This window comes from Ornithorhynchus anatinus, chromosome 19 (assembly GCF_004115215.2).
Source record: "Ornithorhynchus anatinus isolate Pmale09 chromosome 19, mOrnAna1.pri.v4, whole genome shotgun sequence".
NCBI lineage: Eukaryota > Metazoa > Chordata > Mammalia > Monotremata > Ornithorhynchidae > Ornithorhynchus > Ornithorhynchus anatinus.
Window position 1 is genome coordinate 18,105,538 of NC_041746.1, and position 17,859 is coordinate 18,123,396.

The window sequence follows — 17,859 nt, forward strand, 5'->3', positions numbered from 1 at the left end:
TGTGGGAAGGAGCTCACGTGTCTGTTTATTGTTGTACTGTACTCTCCTAAGCGCTTTAGTACAGTGCTCTGCACCCAGTAAGCGCTCAATACATACGATTGAATGAATGAATGAAGGATGGGCATGAATGAGAAAGATTGAGTGTCACTTCCCACTCCCTCAGTACTAAAATTAGTTCTTATACCCAGTAGAGTCATCTGCACACGTGGGTCTGTACTCTTTGGGCACTTGGTATTCCCCACGCTCAGGACCAGAGCACTTATGTACATATCCGTAATTTATTTATTTCTATTACCGTCTCCCCCTCTAGACTGTAAGCTCCTTGTGGGATAGAGAGGGCTACGGGCAGGGAAAAATCTCCTAGTTCCGGTGGGCAGTTATATTGTACTCTCCCAAGTGCTTACTATAGTACTCTGCAAACAGTAAGCGCTCAGTACTTACCATTGATTGAGTTTTCTCAATGGGTAACAACCACCAGACCTAGCATCAATCAATCAGACATTAATGGTATTTATTGATCGCTTACAGGGTACAGAACGCTCCCCTAACTGTAACAGGGGTGTCAGATCTTGAGAAAAGACAAAGCCGTTTTACATCTTAAGGAACTGGGGAAAGAGGCATCTAATCGAAAAAGTAGCTATGTTCACACTGATGCAATAAGTATACAGGAAGTCAAAAGTAAAAGTGAAATGAATTATCCTCAGAAAATAACAGGGTATTTAAGGAACTGGGGAAAGAGGCATCTAATCGGAAAAGTGGCTGTGTTCACAGTGATGCAGTAAGTATACAGGAAGTCAAAAGTAAAAGTGAAATGAATTATCCTCAGAAAATAACAGGGTATTTAAGGAACTGGGGAAAGAGACATCTAATCGGAAAAGTGGCTACGTTCACAGTGATGCAGTAAGTATAAAGGAAGCCAAAAGTAAAAATGAAATGAATTATCCTCAGAAAATAATGGGGCATTCCCCTCTGAAATGAGAGGAAGCATTGTATTAAAAGATGAAAGACATTACTGCATATAAATGGGAATCTAAGCAGATGAATGATTTGTTTCATCATTTGGAGCTTTACTGGGTGACCAGCTTTTGATCTGGTTTCCATTAATAGCCAGAAGGACCTGAAGTCTAATCTGACTCCTTCACTTGTCTGCTGGGTGACCTTGGGCCAGCCTCTTAACTTCTCTGTGCCTCAGTTCCCTCATCTGTGAAATGGGGATTAAGACTGTGAGCCCCATGCCAGGTAAGGCCTCTGCCCAACCTATCTTGTACCTACCCTAGCACTTAGTACACTGCCCGGCACATAGTAAGCACTATAAAAAATACCATTGAAAAATCATCAGATTTCCTTCTCAAATTACAGACTCTCAGGAGCAGGAGAGACTGAGGCATCTGCCTATTATTCAAGGGCTTGTGTGCAAAGGTTTCCTTAAAAGTCGAGGCTAAGGGGTGCCTTGATATTTTGTCAGATTTAATCATCAACAGATCGAGCGGCGGATCCATCCGGGTCATCCCTCTGATTTAGTCTAGACAGACAAAGGAAAACCTCTTTGTTTCATAAGACCTGAAGAGAAGGAAAATCCATATCCTCTTTAGTAATTTGACCATCTGGGGCTTCATTCTTTGGTTCGAAACTGCTCTCTCCTAAACGTCTCCATTGATTAGAGTAGTGAAGAGCCCAGAGTAGTCGCTTTCTAAGTGTGAACATCAACATCATCATTATCAACAAGAGCATTTAGAGAGTACTTAACTGTGGTCAGAATACTGAACTAAGTGTTTGGGGGACATTCCTTAAGATAGCTGCCAATTTCAACAGAAAAGACTGGCACACATAAATAGAATTACCTATAGCTAAGAGAGTGAGGAGATATACATCAATAATAAATGTGGGTGGATAAATAAATCCATAAATCCTCAGGTGCTGTAGTTCCTGAGACACGACCAGGAAAGGAGGAGGATTTAGTAGAGAATAACACATGAAGGATGTGATTTTTTTTTTCAGTAAGGCTAGCATTTTCTGCCCGAAATCAACAATACAGCCTCTTAGGCAAACACCACAAGACCCCAACTCCAATTTCTAAGATCAGACTATTAAGGAATTTACTCCTGCGCCTCCACGTGACAACTAGATTTCTGCCGGATCGATCCGAAATCCTTCCTGTTGTAGTTTGAAGCCTTTCTGCTTATGTCCTTTCCTCAGAGGAGACAGAAAACAGCTCGTTTTATGGCTGTTACCGACATCCCACAGCCATCTTTTCTCAAGTTGGATCTGACCAATTTGCTTTACCTCACCAACCCTCTAACTGACCTATATAGAATGCATTCATTTATACTGACGCCCATCTCTCCCTCTAGACTATAAGATCCTCGTGGGCAGGGAATGTGTCTACCAACTCTGTTGTACACAATAAGCACTCAATAAACACACAGCTCTGCATAGAGTAAGCGCTCAATCAATACACAGCACTGCACACTGTAAGCACTCTGCAAATACCACGGATTCACTGATTGATTAATCACGGTGAATTTCTCACGACACCCTAATTCATTTTGCAATGTCGAGATCCCTGACTTGCCGATGTGTCAAAATATTGGGTGAGGCCCAGGAACTGAGGTGTCCAAGTCTTTGCTATTGCTCTCCATACTATTCCTGTATCTGCCTCTGCAAAATCATATCAGCTCTGCAGTCTTGGATCTGACACGACCCATTGTTGACTAAAGTCTGTCCAGGAGGATTTTGCTGCAATGGAAAACAGAGAGCATCTCCCCTAGTTTCTCCAGTGAGCTCCTCTCCCTTCTTGAAAATGGTGATTCTGGTGGCATATTTGAAGTTTTGCAACAATTCCTGCCTCTTCCGTGTGTTTATAAAAAGATTACACAGATATCTGAGGATTAGGGTCCCTTCATGCTTGTAGATTTCTGATGGAATGTAATGAGCTCTGAGTATGTTTTCATTATTCATGGATTTGTGTGCAAATGTTTCCTTAAAAGTCAAGGCTAAGGGGGTGCTTTGATGTTTTGTCAGATTTTCTAGTTGTAGAATCACCAGATCGAGCAAGCAATCCATCAAAAGCACTCATTAAACACACTGAAAGGTACTTGAGAGAGTACAGAACAGTTATTAGACCTGATGCCTGCCCTCAACGAATTCACAATCTATCAGGGAGAAGGACACAAATTTTTTACAGATAGGATGAAATAAATGATGGAAAGGTGGATATTGATCAAGGAATAGCCTTTATTGAGTGTTTACTATGTGCAAAACATGCTAATAAGCACTTGGGAAAGTTCAGTAGCGGTAATAGACAAGTCAGCCTGTCCTTAAGGAGCTTAAAATCTTACAGGGGATCAAACGATCAATCACATTTGTTGAGCGCTTACTGTGAGCAGAACACTGTACCTGAGGGAGTACAATATAACAGAGTTGGTAGACACGTTCCGTACCACGACAAGCTTAATGTCCAGAGGGTAAGGTTGATATTAATCTAAATAATTTGCAGATATGCGCACAAGTCCTGTGGGGCTGAGGGTGGGGGGAATCTTAGAACAGTGTTTGGCACGTAGTAAGGGCTTAACAAATACCATCGGTATTATTATTATTATTAAGGGTGCAAATCCAACGCAAGGGTGATGTAGAGCAGAAGGGAGCGGGAGAAGAGGAAATGAGGTCTCTTAGTGGAGATGAGCTTTTTAAATACGGCTTTAAAGGTGGGAAGAGTGATTGTCGGATATGAAAGGGGTAAGGGTTCCAGGCCAGTGACGGAGAAACTAAAATCATCTGCAAAGAACAGAAAAGAAGAAAAATGGTGATATACAAGAGCTGGTGCTTAAGTAATAAGAGTATGTAAGATTTGTCAATAATAAAGAAGCAGTGTTGCCAACAGAGCATGAGGCTGGGAGTCAAAAGGATCCGAGTTCTAAACCAGCTAGACCACTTTTCTGTCACCTTGGGCGAGTCGCTTCAGTTTTCCGTGCCTCAGTTACCTCATCGGTAAAATGGGGTTTAAGACTGTGCGTCCCACGTGGGGCAGGGAGTGTGTCCGACCCCATTCGCTTGTATCCACCCCAGGGCTTAGTTCAGTGCCTGGAACATAGTAAGTTTTTAACTAATACCATACGAAGAAAGAAAAAAAAAAAGGGAGAGTCCTATAGAGTGCGTAGGATCCAAAAGGGAAGGGAGTCCAGGAAGGAGGGAGGGTGTGAAGAAGTGGGAGGCAGCAGGAGAGACAAGAACGAGCCAGTGCACAGATCAGTTTGAGAGAAAGAAGTATTGCAAGCTGGGATGTAGGGGAGAAGAAACCAGGTAAATAGCAGGGAGAGAAGTTTTAGGGATTGGGGTTTTTTTGTGTGTGACGCTTGTTAAGCTCTTACTATATGCAGGCAATATACTAAGTTCTGGGGAGTGGGTTTTAAGCCCCATTTTATAGATCAGGTGACTTAGGCAAAAGAAGTTAAGTGATTTAACCAAGCAGCCTGGCCTAGGTGAAAGTCAGAGGGTCTGCGTTCTGATCACGGCTCCGCCCCACGTCCGCCGTGTGGCCTCGGACAAGGTATCTCACTTCTCTGTACCTCAGTTACCTCATCCGTAAAATGGGGATTAGGCCCGGGAGTCATACGTGGGACGTGGACTGTGTCCAACCTGGATTATCTTGAATCGCCCCCGGTGCTTAGTAGGGTACCTGGCACGTAGTAAGTACTGTTTACAAAAAAGAAAGAGGTCCCATAACAATATATTAGATTAGAACCCAGGTCCTCTCACTCCCATCCCCACTCTCTATCCATTAGGCCACACTTCTTGAGAGTTGATTGAGCGCCTTAAAGGCCCGTGGTCAGGATTTTCTGCTTTATGAAGAGGGAGAGGGGATGGGAAGGGGTGGAATTCCGGCTGCTTTGGGCCGATCGTGGACCAGCGTCCGATCTTCCGACCTGGCCCCAGAGCAGCCGCTTGGACGGGGCATCCCCAGTGGGTACAGCCGGGTAGAAGCGGGAGCCGCGGGGAGGGGTCACTGGCTGGTCGTTCGGACCTACCGACACCAGCCTTTCCGGGATGAAAGCGGGAGTTTTCGGCCCAAGGCAGAGCAGGCTACTCCAGAAGCTCCCGTCCTTAGCCCAGAAAGACAGAAAGATGGTCACGGCACGAACGTGCAGTGGTCTCCGACAAGGAGAAGCAGCACGGCTCAGTGGAAAGAGCCCGGGCTTGGGAGTCAGAGGTCGAGGGTTCGAATCCCGGCTCCGCCACTTGTCGGCCGTGTGACTCCGGGCAAGTCACTTCACTTCTCTGCGCCTCAGTTCCCTCACCTGTAAAATGAGGATTAAGACTGTGAGCCCCACGTGGGACAACCTGATCACCTTGTGATCCCCCAGCGATTAGAACAGTGCTTAGCACATAGTAAGCGCTTAACAAATACCGTTATCATTATCATTATTATTAAGGAGGAGGAGCTGTCCTCCGCCATGTCTAAAACTACCTCCCCGCCAGTGAGGAGCTCTGCCTTGCCACCATGCTCTAAAGTGAGTTTCCCAGAGCCCCAGAAAAGCGCTTGGCTCATAGTATGTCCTTAACAGATACCATGAACAGATTTTAGTTTTGTTTTTGTGTTGTTTTTTAAAAAAAAACAAAGCATGACCATTCTCACCTAGTAGAAAAAGCAATAATAATAATAATAACAATGTTGGTATTTGTTAAGCGCTTACTATGTGCACAGCACTGTTCTAAGCGCTGGGGAAGATACGGGGTGATCAGGTTGTCCCACGTGGGGCTCACAGTTTTAATCCCCTTTTACAGATGAGGGAACTGAGGCCCAGAGAAGTGAAGTGACTTGCCCAAAGTCCCACAGCTGACAAGCGGCGGAGCCGGGATTAGGACCCGCAAGAGCCTGCGAGTCAGAGAACCTGGGTTCTAATCCCATCTCCGCCGTGTAACGTCTGTAATAATAATGATGATGATGATGGTATTTGTTAAGTGCTTACTGTGTGCCAAGCACTGTTCTAAGCGCTGGGGGTGACACAAGGTGATCAGGTTGTCCCACGTGGGGCTCACAGTCTTCATCCCCGTTTTGCAGATGAGGTCACTGAGGCACAGAGAAGTTGAGCGACCTGCCCAGAGTCACACAGCTGACGGGTGGCGGAGACGGGATTGGAACCCACAACCTCTGACTCCCAAGCCCGGGCTCTTTCCACTGTGCCACGCTGCTTCTCTATGACCTTCCCTGTGACCTTGTGCGAGTCTGTGACTCAGTTCCCTCGTCTGAAAAATGGGGATTTAATGTGCTTATAGAATCGCCCCCCAAAATGAAAAAACCTAAGGAAGCTAGAAGACGGTTACTCCATTTCTGCAACTTGCTCTTTGCTCTTGCTGTAATGCATAGATCCAACAGCGGAGGTCTCCCTTTGACTCCTAAAATAAAAATGTAAAGTAGCACTTAATAATAATAACAATAATAATGTGGGTATCTGTTAAGCGCTTACTATGTGCCGAGCACTGTTCTAAGCGCTGGGGTAGACACAGGGGAATCAGGTTGTCCCACGTGGGGCTCACGGTCTTCATCCCCATTTTACAGATGAGGGAACTGAGGCCCAGAGAAGTGAAGCGACTCGCCCACAGTCGCACAGCTGCCAAGTGGCAGAGCGGGGATTCGAACCCATGACTTGTGACTCCAAAGCCCGTGCTCTTTCCACTGAGCCACGCTGCTTCTCTTCATTTTACAGATGAGGCAACTGTGTCGGTATTTCTTAAGCGCTCACTAGGTGCAGAGCACTGTTCTAAGTGCTCGGGTAGATACAGGGTCATCAAATTGCCCCACACATGAGGCGCACAGTCTTAATCTCCATTTTACAGATGAGGGAACTGAGGCCCAGAGAAGTGAAGTGACTCGCCCACGGTCACACAGCTGACAAATGGCGGAGCCGGGATCCGAACCCATGACCTCTGACTCCCACGCCCGGGCTCCTGCCACTGAGCCACGCTGCTTAAGCACGTACTGTGTGCAGAGCACTGTACTAAGCGCCGGGAGAGAACACACTGCTGGGAATTAGACGTGTCCCCTCGGGGGCTTACAAATGTAGTCTCACGGGGCTCCGTACAGCGTTCTGCGCATAGTAAGTGCTGAGTAGATATGATTACTGCCACAGGATTGCCCTTGCGTGATTTCTAAACCCTAAGCGCTTCTCCATTGAGCCTATCTCAGGCTCTCTGGAACTGGGAATTGCAAAAAGTCCCGTTTCTACGTTGGCGTCTCCCGTCTTGCTCGATTTTTGGAACTCAGAGCTACAGCCTGGCCTCATGAGCGCTCTTTCTCTTCTTTAATGGTTATCTGTTCGGCGTTCACTCTCTGCCACACACTGTAAAAGATACAAGATTCATTACCCTACTGATTCATTACCCTACGTATTTTGTCATTAGCCTATTTATTTTGTTAATGAAATGTGCAGCGCCTTGATTCTATTTATTTGCTATTGTTTTAGCGAGATGGCCATCCCCTCGATTCTATTTATCGCCATCGTTCTCGTCTGTCCGTCTCCCCCGATTAGACTTTGAGCCCGTCATAGGGCAGGGACCGTCTCTATCTGCTACCGATTTGTCCGTTCCAAGCGCTTAGTACGGTGCTCCGCACGTAGTAAGCGTCGATAAATACTATTGAATGAATACAAGTGAATCAGGTCAGACACGGTCCCCGTCCCTCACAGTGAAAGTAGGAGGGAGAACAAGTGTTCTTCTTCCCCCTCTCCAGCTCCCAAACACTTTTGTACATATCTGTCATTTATTTATATTAATGACCGTTTCCCCCTCCCGCTAGACTGTAAGCTCGTCGTGGGCCGGGAATGTGTCTGTTTATTGTTGTCTTGTCCTCTCCCAAGCGCTCAGTACAGTGCTCTGCACACAGTAAGCGCTCGATAAATATGATTGAATGAATGAATGAATGAATGAATGGCCCAGTGGAAAGAGCGTGAGCTTGGGAGTCAAAAGGACCTGAATTCTAATCCCCGCTCCAATACTTGCCTGCTGTATGACCTTGGACGAGTCACTCAGCTTCACTGTGCCTCAGTTACCTTATCTGTAAAATGGGGATGAAGACTGTGAGCCCTGTGTCAGGCATGTACTCTTTCCAACCTGGTTATTTTGCATCTACCCCAGCGCTTAGTACCACAGTGGAAAGAGCCCGGGCTTGGGCGTCAGGGTTCATGGGTTCGAATCCCGGCTCCACCGCGTGCCAGCTGTGTGACTTTGGGCAAGTCACTTAACCTCTCTGCGCCTCAGTTACCTCATCTGTAAAAGGGGAATTGAAACTGTGAACCCCACGTGGGGCAACCTGATCACCTTGTATCCCCCAGCGCTTAGAACGGCGCTTTGCACATAGTAAGCGCTTAACAAATACCGCCATTTATTTTTATTTATTTTATTGTCTGACGCATAGAAAGTCCTTAACAAATGGGTTTTTTTTTTTAAAAAAAAAGCACGGAATTCCTGTTTTACAGAGGAGGAGGCTGAGGCACAGAGGAGTTAAGTGACTTACCCAAGGTCACACAGAATACGAGTGTCAAAACGAAGTTTAGAATCCACATCCTCCGAGCCCCAGACCTGTGATCTTTCCGCTAGATCTGGTGGCTCCCAGTTTTATAGCCACAACATCTTCCACTATTTCTTCTCGCCTAAGGAGCGTTCTCTACAACGCTACCGAATTTCACCATTTGGGTGGTTTCTCCGAATCTTCTGCCTTCCGAAGAACTAGTGAGCACTTTAGGAGGTCAAGCAACTCAGTGAGGTCACTACCGGGGCTGATTAATTACCACCAACTCATCCCACGATCATGATCATGATCATGATCACCATCGACTGATCATGGGTTCGAATCCCAGCTCTGCCACTTGTCAGCTGTGTGACCGTGGGCAAGTCACTTCTCTGGGCCTCAGTTACCTCATCTGTAAAATGGGGATTAAGACTGTGAGCCTCACGTGGGACAACCTGATGACCCTGTATCTCCCCCAGCGCTTAGAACAGTGCTCTGCACACAGTAAGCGCTTAACAAATACCAACATTATTATTATCATTATTATCCCCAGCCAAATCTTCCTAGCTATCTGCCAGAAAGGGAGGTAACATGGCTAGAAGAAAGACCACGGTCCTGGAAGTCTGAGGCCCTGAGTTCTAATCCCAGTTCTGCCACTTGCCTGCTGTGTGGCCTTGGGCAAGCCGCTCGACTTCTCTGTGCCTCAGTTTCCTCATTCGTAAAATTGGGATTCAATACCTATTTTCCCTCCGGGTTAAACCGTGAGCCCCACAGGGGACAGGGGACCGTGTCCGATCAGATTAACTTGTATCTACCCCCGTGCTTACTACAGTGCTTAGCACATAATAAATATTCCTCTTGCTCTTCCCAGGCTTGGGCTCCATGGCAGAGAGGTGAGCTCCGGGCTGCTTCTATCACAGAGGCCCACATGAAGAATGTTTGCTCTAACAGTGTATCCCTCTCCATGATTTTATTTATCTTGATGACGTTGTCTTGTTTCGTTTTGTTCTGTTTTGCTTTGCTGTCTGTCTCCCCCGTTAATAAGAATAATAATCATCAAAATGTTGGTATTGGTTAAGCGCTTACTATGTGCCGAGCACTGTTCTAAGCACTGAGGTAGACACAGGGGAATCAGGTCGTCCCACGTGGGGCTCACAGTCTTCATCCCCATTTTCCAGATGAGGTAACTGGCTGACGAGTGGCAGAGCTGGGATTCGAACTCATGACCTCTGACTCCAAAGCCCGTGCTCTTTCCACTGAGCCATGCTGCTTCTCTATAATAATGTTGGTATCTGTTAAGCGCTTACTATGTGCAGAGCACTGTTCTAAGCGCTGGGGGAGATACAGGGTGATCAGGTTGTCCCACGTGAGGCTCACAGTTAATCCCCATTTTCCAGATGAGGTAACTGAGGCACAGAGAAGTGAAGTGACTCGCCCACGGTCACACAGCTGCCGAGTGGCAGAGCCGGGATTCGAACCCATGACCTCTGGCTCCCAAGCCCGGGTTCTTAAGACCGTGAGTCCGTTATTGGGCAGGGCCGGTCTCTATCTGTTGCCGAATTGTCCATTCCAAGCGCTTAGCACAGTGCTCTGCACATAGTGAGCGCTCAATAAATACTACTGAATGAGGGAATGAGGGAATGTCATAGAGAAGCAGCGTGGCTCAGTGGAAAGAGCACGGGCTTGGGAGCCAGAGGTCATGAGTTCGAATCCCTGCTCTGCCACTTGTCAGAGACTTGTGTGACTGTGGGCAAGTCACTTCACTTCTCTGGGCCTCCGCTACCTCATCTGTAAAATGGGGATTAACTGTGAGCCTCACGCGGGACAACCTGATGACCCTGGATCTACCCCAGTGCTCAGAGCAGTGCTCGGCACATAGTAAGCGCTTAACACATAACCAACATCATTAGCCTTTCCCCACTTCCCCTCTCCCCGACATCTCCTTCGCCTCCCCAGCTCCAAACCACGGTGTGGGGAGGGCGATTCAAGCCGCCTTGCCGTCCCCCTCCGATGGCCTCCGGGGGCCCGGGACCGATGCCCTTTCCCCCCCGCCCCAAAGTGTCAGGGCGGGTCCCCCGGCCCCTGCCCCGGCCTGCAGGACACCTCCAACCCCTGCCTCTCACAGCTCGGGACCGAACCCCAGCTCCTCGTCGTTCCCCAACGCCTCGGTACCCGGGGTTTGCCATCCGCTCTGCCTCACACCCTCTTAGGCCGCGTGACTTGTGCCACTTGTCGGCCGGGTGCCCGTGGGCAAGTCAGTTGGCTGCTCTGCGCCTCAGTTCCCTCATCTGTAAAATGGGGATTTAAACCGTGAGCCTCACGTGGGACAACCTGATGAGCCTGTAGCTACCCCCAGCGCTTAGAACGGTGCTCTGAACATAGTGAGCGCTTCACAGATACCGACATTATTATTACGACTCCAAGATGGAGGACTGGGGCCTCGAGGTGGAGAACAATGGACCGTTGGAGGAGGGATGAAGAAGGACGAAAGGGGAACGCTGGAGAAGAGGCCAACTCTCTGCTAAACCACCAATGAGAAGCCCCGGAACGTGACTGACAGCACCGGGACTGCTGGAGGGCCAACGGGAGCCGACTGTCTCAGCGGGGGACGGGCTTAGGCAAATGAACGGATGCGTTAAAATCACCTCCCGTGGAGCAGGGGCCATGTTCTGACTCTCCTCCTGAAGGGAGTGGGGTCGAAGGCGCCTGACTTGGAACAAACCGTTGCCTCTGCGCTCTCTACGCTACACCTCTCCGGGAGTGATAGCGGGAAGCGCTTAACAGATATCACCCCAGAGAAAAGATTATTTGGGCAGGTCTCAGAAGAGGAGAGGTCCCGTCGCCCTCAGAGGGCCGGGGCGGTCGGAGGTTACAAGGCCTCGGGCCGCGCAACTCCCCACCTCCATCCGTCCGATGACCTCCGTCCATTCCTCTTCCTATTCCTTGCCCTCCCCCTCCCGTCCCTACGCGGGAGGAGGGTGGGCCAGCGAGAGCGTCGGAAGCCAACTTCCAACCGTTTGGAATGTTGGGAGGAGCCCGACGGGGTGTCCGTTACCGGTCAGGAGACGGGGAAGGAGCGACAGATTAGTCCGAGTAATCTTCACGAGCAGCGCTTGCTTAGATGTCAACCTGTCATCTTCGCATTTCCTCCCAGATTGAGCTCTGGTGAACTGAATGCAATAATCCTCGATTCGGCTCTCCCGCGGAGACCCCCAGAGATTTATCAATCCAGGCACGGTTGGTCTTCAGAAACCAATTCAAAATAAGGGGTGTCTTTCAAAGCTCAGTTCCGAGTCCTCCTCTCTTCGTAATCGACGTTCGCTCGCTTGGGAAGCTCATCCGCCCCAAGGATTAAACTACCGCTCCGTGCAGATGACTCCCAAATCTTTCTCGCTAACGCCGACCTCTCCTCCACGATCTCACGTCTGCTCTGCCTCCAGAATACCTCTCTGCAGAAGCCCCGCTGGCCCCGCAAATTCAACGTGTTCCAAACTGAACTCCTTCCTCATCCTCCCTCCGAACTATCTCAACCATCGAAATGGACCTCGCCGTCCCCTCGTCTCCAGCCTCCGATCTCGGCATTATATCCTGAACTCCGCCCTCTCGACTGCTGTATTCCTTCTGCCACTGTTGTGGGCTTCTCCGCAGTATTGCCGGAATCCATCCCTTCCTCTCCACGTAAAGCAGCGCCAAGTTGATCCGTGTACTTGTCTAATCCCAACTCGACCGCTATTTCGGCCTCCTCGCGGACCTCCCCGCCTCCGGTCTCGCCCCTCTCCAGTCAGTACTTCAGTCGGCTGCCTCGATCGTTTCCTTAAAAGATCATCGTGCGTTGCACCTCCTCTCTTCTAAGAAACCTTCAGCGGTTGTCCACGTTCCGCATCAAACACGAATTCCTGATCGCTGGAAAAAGGCACCAAAATCAGCTCCCTCTCCACTATTTATCTCCTTACTGCTCTTCCACCACACTCCAACCTCCACGCTTCATTCCGCTCAAGCCGACCTACTAGCTGTGCCTCGTTTTGGTCTCTCTCACTATCAGTCTTCCTAGTCCAGCGCTTATAACAGTGCTCGGCCCATAGTAAGCGCTTAACGAATGCCATCATCACTCCCTGGTCTCATCCGACAAGACCGCGGCTCTCTCCATCTTCAAGACTACCTGAATTCATATCTCCTCCGGGAAGCTTTCCCTGATTGATTTCTCCCCACCCATTTATTCCCCAACTGTCATTTGAGCACATGGGTGTTACTTTAAACCTGGGCACTCAAACCCCACTTTTGTATTTTCAATTTATCTCTGTACTTTATTGCTTCCTCTCCCCGGTTAATTATTTTATTGTCCGTCTCCCCCGCTAGACTGTACCGTCTTTGAAGGTGGGGACTGTGCCAAAATATATCTTGACTCTTCTCTACTCCAGCAAAAGATCGTATTGATTTAAGCGGGTCCAGGAAGTTCAAGGCTATTCATATTTTTGTGGTGCATGGGAGCAGTGATCTTAAAATAACGATGATTGGATCTGCCTGCCTTGGTGTCTTTGACTCTAGGAAACATCTTGGAATGGGAAAGAAAACTCGTTTTTCGTAGATTAAGTTGGACTCTCTGAACTTATTTCAGATCTCCTGTCATTTTCACTGGGCTTTGATCGAAGATGGTCTCGAAAACGGTTTTGAGCCCAGTTTAGAATTTCCTGTCTAAAACTGCAATGTGAGGAGGACGGGGGAGCTGCAGTTTGAGATGGCAACCTCACATTTACCAAGAATCAGACCACCAAGGCCAGTGGTTAAACAGACGAAGAAAAAAAGCCAGAGAAAACTCAGAGCATACAAAGCCCAGCACCCCACAACACACCCCTTGCCCAAACCAAATTAGTCCTCCTGGCTGGGATTCTTGAAAGTAGGGTGGGAAAGTGGGGGTACAAGGAGCAGAAGCCCCTCAGTCTGGGGCCACTTTAGTCTCCACTGGCCGCTCTAACTGCGGTCCACCGGCCCGCTTCCTCCCGCCGACGCGCTGAAGAGATCTGAAGACAAAGCAGAGACGTTCATGTCCCAGGAAATAGTCCAGATTTCCCATGACCAGCTGCCTCATAGAAAGCATGATATTGCAAAAATCCGTACAGGGGTCACCCGTTGTTCTTTAAAGTGAAGGGAAAGTACGTTATTTCACCGACATGAAACCAAACATCTGATGGGGAGAGCTGCTCAGCTCCAGGCCCTTGGGAGCGATCAGAGAACCATGGGGGTTTTGGTCAGCCACGGGGATCAAATCGGGCAGAGTGGGGTGACACCCTAGGCTCAGTCCACCTTTTTCACGGGGACCTCCTTCACCCCACTCCTACTCTCCCAACCCTCCACTGCCAGACGTTCCTCGGGCCAGGCCCAAACACTTCGGTTCCGTGAAGGATGGGATCGACTTTTGTCGGTTTCTCGGTTTGGACTATCTCATTGCAGCCAGCCATTTGGGGAAATGGGAGCAGACGGAGGTTGAGCAGATTGCCAAGTGCTTTGTGTTCAGCGAATAAATTTCTGACCAAAGTGACCGCACTGCAGAGCGGTCACCGTGCCGTGAGACCCTAAACCGGTGGAGGGACGAGGGACGGGGGTACGTTAGCCACTTCTGGAGCCAATAGTGGTCCTCGCCGCCGATGGTGGCCAACCCTTTTCAGGATTCCCACTGAACCCGTCCATCAATCGATCAATCCTATTTACTGAGCACTTACTGGGTACAGCACTGCACTAAGCACTTGGGAGAGTACACTGTAAGAGAGTTATAGTAGACACGTTCCCTGCCCACAGCGAGCTGGCAATCGAGAGGGGGTACAGACAAAAAGATAAAAAATAAATTACGGATAGGTTCATAAATGCTTTGGGTAACAAGATGCCCAGGGGGAGAGCTAAATTTGGAAACCTTTCCCAGTGAAGGCACGGCTCTGGAGGGCTTTCCTCCTTTTCTGGCCGTCTCACCGCCGCACCACGGAAAAACTCGTTAACAGAAAAACTCCTCTGGAAAGAATGATGGATTTATGTATGTGAAGGAGGGGAAAGGGGCTAATGAATGGGAATGAGCATGAGGAAAGGAGCAAAGGAGGAGAGGAATAGAAGACACCCCGGTATTGAGGGGTATCCATGAAGACTTGTCCAAATTCCAAAGATTGGAAGCATCTTGGCTATATCGGAAGCTCCACCACTAGGCCGGGAGCTTCTTGAGGGCAACCGACTCTAATAATTGGAGTATCTGTTAAGCACTTACTGTGCACAAGGCACTGTACTTAGTTGATGGGGTGGATATAAGCAAATCGTGGTGGACACAGTTCCTGTGCCACGTGAGGTTCACAGTCTTAATCCCCATTTTACAGAAGGGGGAACCGAGGCACAGAGAAGTTAAGTCACTTGCCCAGGGTCACATAGCACACAGAAGTAACAGAGCCGAAATTAGGACCCAGGTCCCTCTGACTCCCGGGCCCGGGATCTATCCACTAGGCCATGCCGTTTCCCAAGTGTCTAGTGCAGTATGTGCTCGGTAAATACATGGATTGAGTGATTGATCCAAAAAGGACTCAGTAGAGAGGAGAGGATGCTTAGAAGGAAGATGGACAGGATGGCTTAGATGATAAGTAAAAGATAAATGAAGAGCAAAGAAGGTGAAGAGGAGGGAAGAGCAAAAGAGAAAAAGTATGAAAATCGGAAGAAGCCAAAAACGGGTTAGGGAATAAGGTTAAAGGCTCCATTTTTGTCTTGGCTAAAGCTCTCTAGGAAAACTTTCTCAGCGAAAGCCTCAATTCTATTACTACCCTTCAAGTACTATGGCAAAGACTATACTAATAAAATTTAAAAGGTTTCCAGTACTGCTTTACCACTCCTACTCGGCCTCAGGACTTAGCACGGTACCTGGCACCTAGTAAGAGCTTAACAAATACCATGATTGTTATTATTATTATCAAAGAGAGAAAAGCGAAGATGATTTAGGGCTCTTGCTTCCTCCACCATCACTTACTCCAAACTCACGCAGTCCTCTCTTCCCCCAGATGGTCCCTTCCTCTTCACAGCTGGCTAGGTCTGCTTTTGAGAGGTTGTACCCTCTCACCCCTCAACCCAGACACAGGGTGGAGGTTGTGGGAAAAATCTCTGCTCCTGACCCTCTCTCCCTCCCTCCCTCCCTCTCCGCCTCCATCCACACGTGATGAAGAAGTCTCATTTCCATGGAGGGCAGAGGTAGCTTGGAAGACTTGAATGAATTTCAAGGGCTCAGCTGGGTTGCCTGTGTGGATCCCCAAGCCACTCGTGTAATATCCCTGCCTCTAGTGTCCTCTGCAGCCCCCCGTGGACCAGCAACGTCGCCCACCGGAAACAGCACGGGGCCCGGGAGTCCCGCGACCCGGGTCCCGATCCCGGCTCCGCCAACTGCCTACTGTGAGACCGTGGGCGAGTCACTTTACTGCTCTGGCCTCGGTTTCCTCATCTCTTAAATGGGGACTGCATACCTCTCTCCTCGACCGTGAGCTCCACACGGCACGGGGACTGGGTCCCGTCCGACCGACTCGGCACGCAGCACAGTGCTTCGCATAAAGAAGTGCTTAACAAAAAAACGGAGTAATCGTTGTTCAAGTAAAGGGAGAGAATCGGGGACAGAGTCTCACTGGATTTTGCAGCTCCTCTGCCCCGACACAGGGAAAGGGGCAGGGCCCTCAGACGACAGAGGAAACCCCAGGGAACGATGGAGGTAGCAATGCCCTGAGAAAAAACGTCCGATGCCACCAGCCAGAGGTGGCAAGCCTGGACGATCTAGCTAGCGACTGAGCAGCCACTGGTCTGGGATGGAGCCAGGAGGCTGAGCCGGGCCGGCCGGCCCCGTCAGCTCGGGTCTCTGAGTGAGCCGGCAGCTGCTGATGTCTCTAGCGGCATAAGAGCTGAGGAATCCTCAGCTCCAGGGTGACGAACCAGAAGGGCTCAGGCACCGGGAAGGGTCAAGGTATGTCTAGGAGAGAGAAGGATGGAGATAAGGGAGGTAGGACTCACTCCCGACAACAGCCATCACACCTCCTTTTCCTGGATTTGGGCTTGCTCCAGAAGGGAATCAAAGCTTGTCATCCCGCACCCCCGCTGGATGGACCCAGAGGTCTGCTTACTTTTCCCAGCATCCTTCTGCCCGCAGGGACCGGTTCTCCAAGGCCCCAGTGGGTATCATCCCATTCAGCACCGTGGAGAAAGATGAGAGGGCCGGTAAAGAGGGCCTCCTCATCCTGGGGTCCCACACTCGACGGAGGGGGTCGGCAGAGGAGGGAAGAAGTCGGAAGAGGGAAGGTTCTTTTAGTGAAAGAGACTTCAATCTCCCTGGCCCGGGCCGCCACCCCGGCCACCCTCATCCATCCACTGCATCCTTCTGCTCCCTGGTGGCGGAGGTAACTTGGGAGAACAAGCGGGCTTGTCCCTCGAAAGCGAGGAAGGAAGAGATCGGAACCTCTGCTACTGAGCCCAGTAGTCCACAGATCTCCCTTCAAACTGACGGAGCCAAACTCCCGGCTAAGTTCGGCCCTTGCCCCTCCCACTACCGCAGTCCATTAGCCCCTTCCATCCAGGACGAGGAAGATGACCGCCGATAGAGAATAGATGAGCCAAAGCGGGGTCCTTCGCAAGCCGAACCCCCACTCGCCACCCCGTTCAGAAATTCCTCACTTCGCCCACCACTTCACTTCACTCACCATTCCACCCTGCAAGTCGAAAGGGCCATCGGAAGCCAAGCCAAGCCCCGAATCACAAACCCATTGACACCCAGGGACCCATTTCGCATAAGAATCGCAAGACAGCAATTGGTACTGGGAGAGGTCATCGGGGTTGATCCATTTGAGTCCCCGGAACACAGCCCAGACTCCCAAGCCAGTGACAGCACCTCCTTGCCCCTCCCCATCTCCCAAAAAAGCAGGATAGACTCAGTCTTCCTTTGTCACACGTGGCTGATTCTTGGCACCCTTGCTCTTGAGCTGAGTGGAAAATTCAGTGTTAGAGTGAAACGATGACAAATATCTGTCTGAATGACTCTTTGGGGACAGACCCCTTACAGTTGAATGAAACCCCTGGAGTCTCCTTCAACTTTCCCCCCAACCCAAGCCAGAAGGCAGGTTCGGGACCTAACTTCGGCCTTAGGGGCTGGCAGTTTCAAAGTGTCACTGCTACAGACCGCTTGGAACGGTGAAAGGTTTGGGTTACAAGTAGGCCCCGAATGACCAAAACGACAGTAACCAAGTCAGGACTGGGGCAGGGGCTATGTGGGTCCGAAGGCCAAGGCCTCAGGTTCAGGGGGTCCCCAGCCGCTCCCCCCAAATCCTGCCTCCGCTTGATCTTAACCGACACGGCCGACGCTT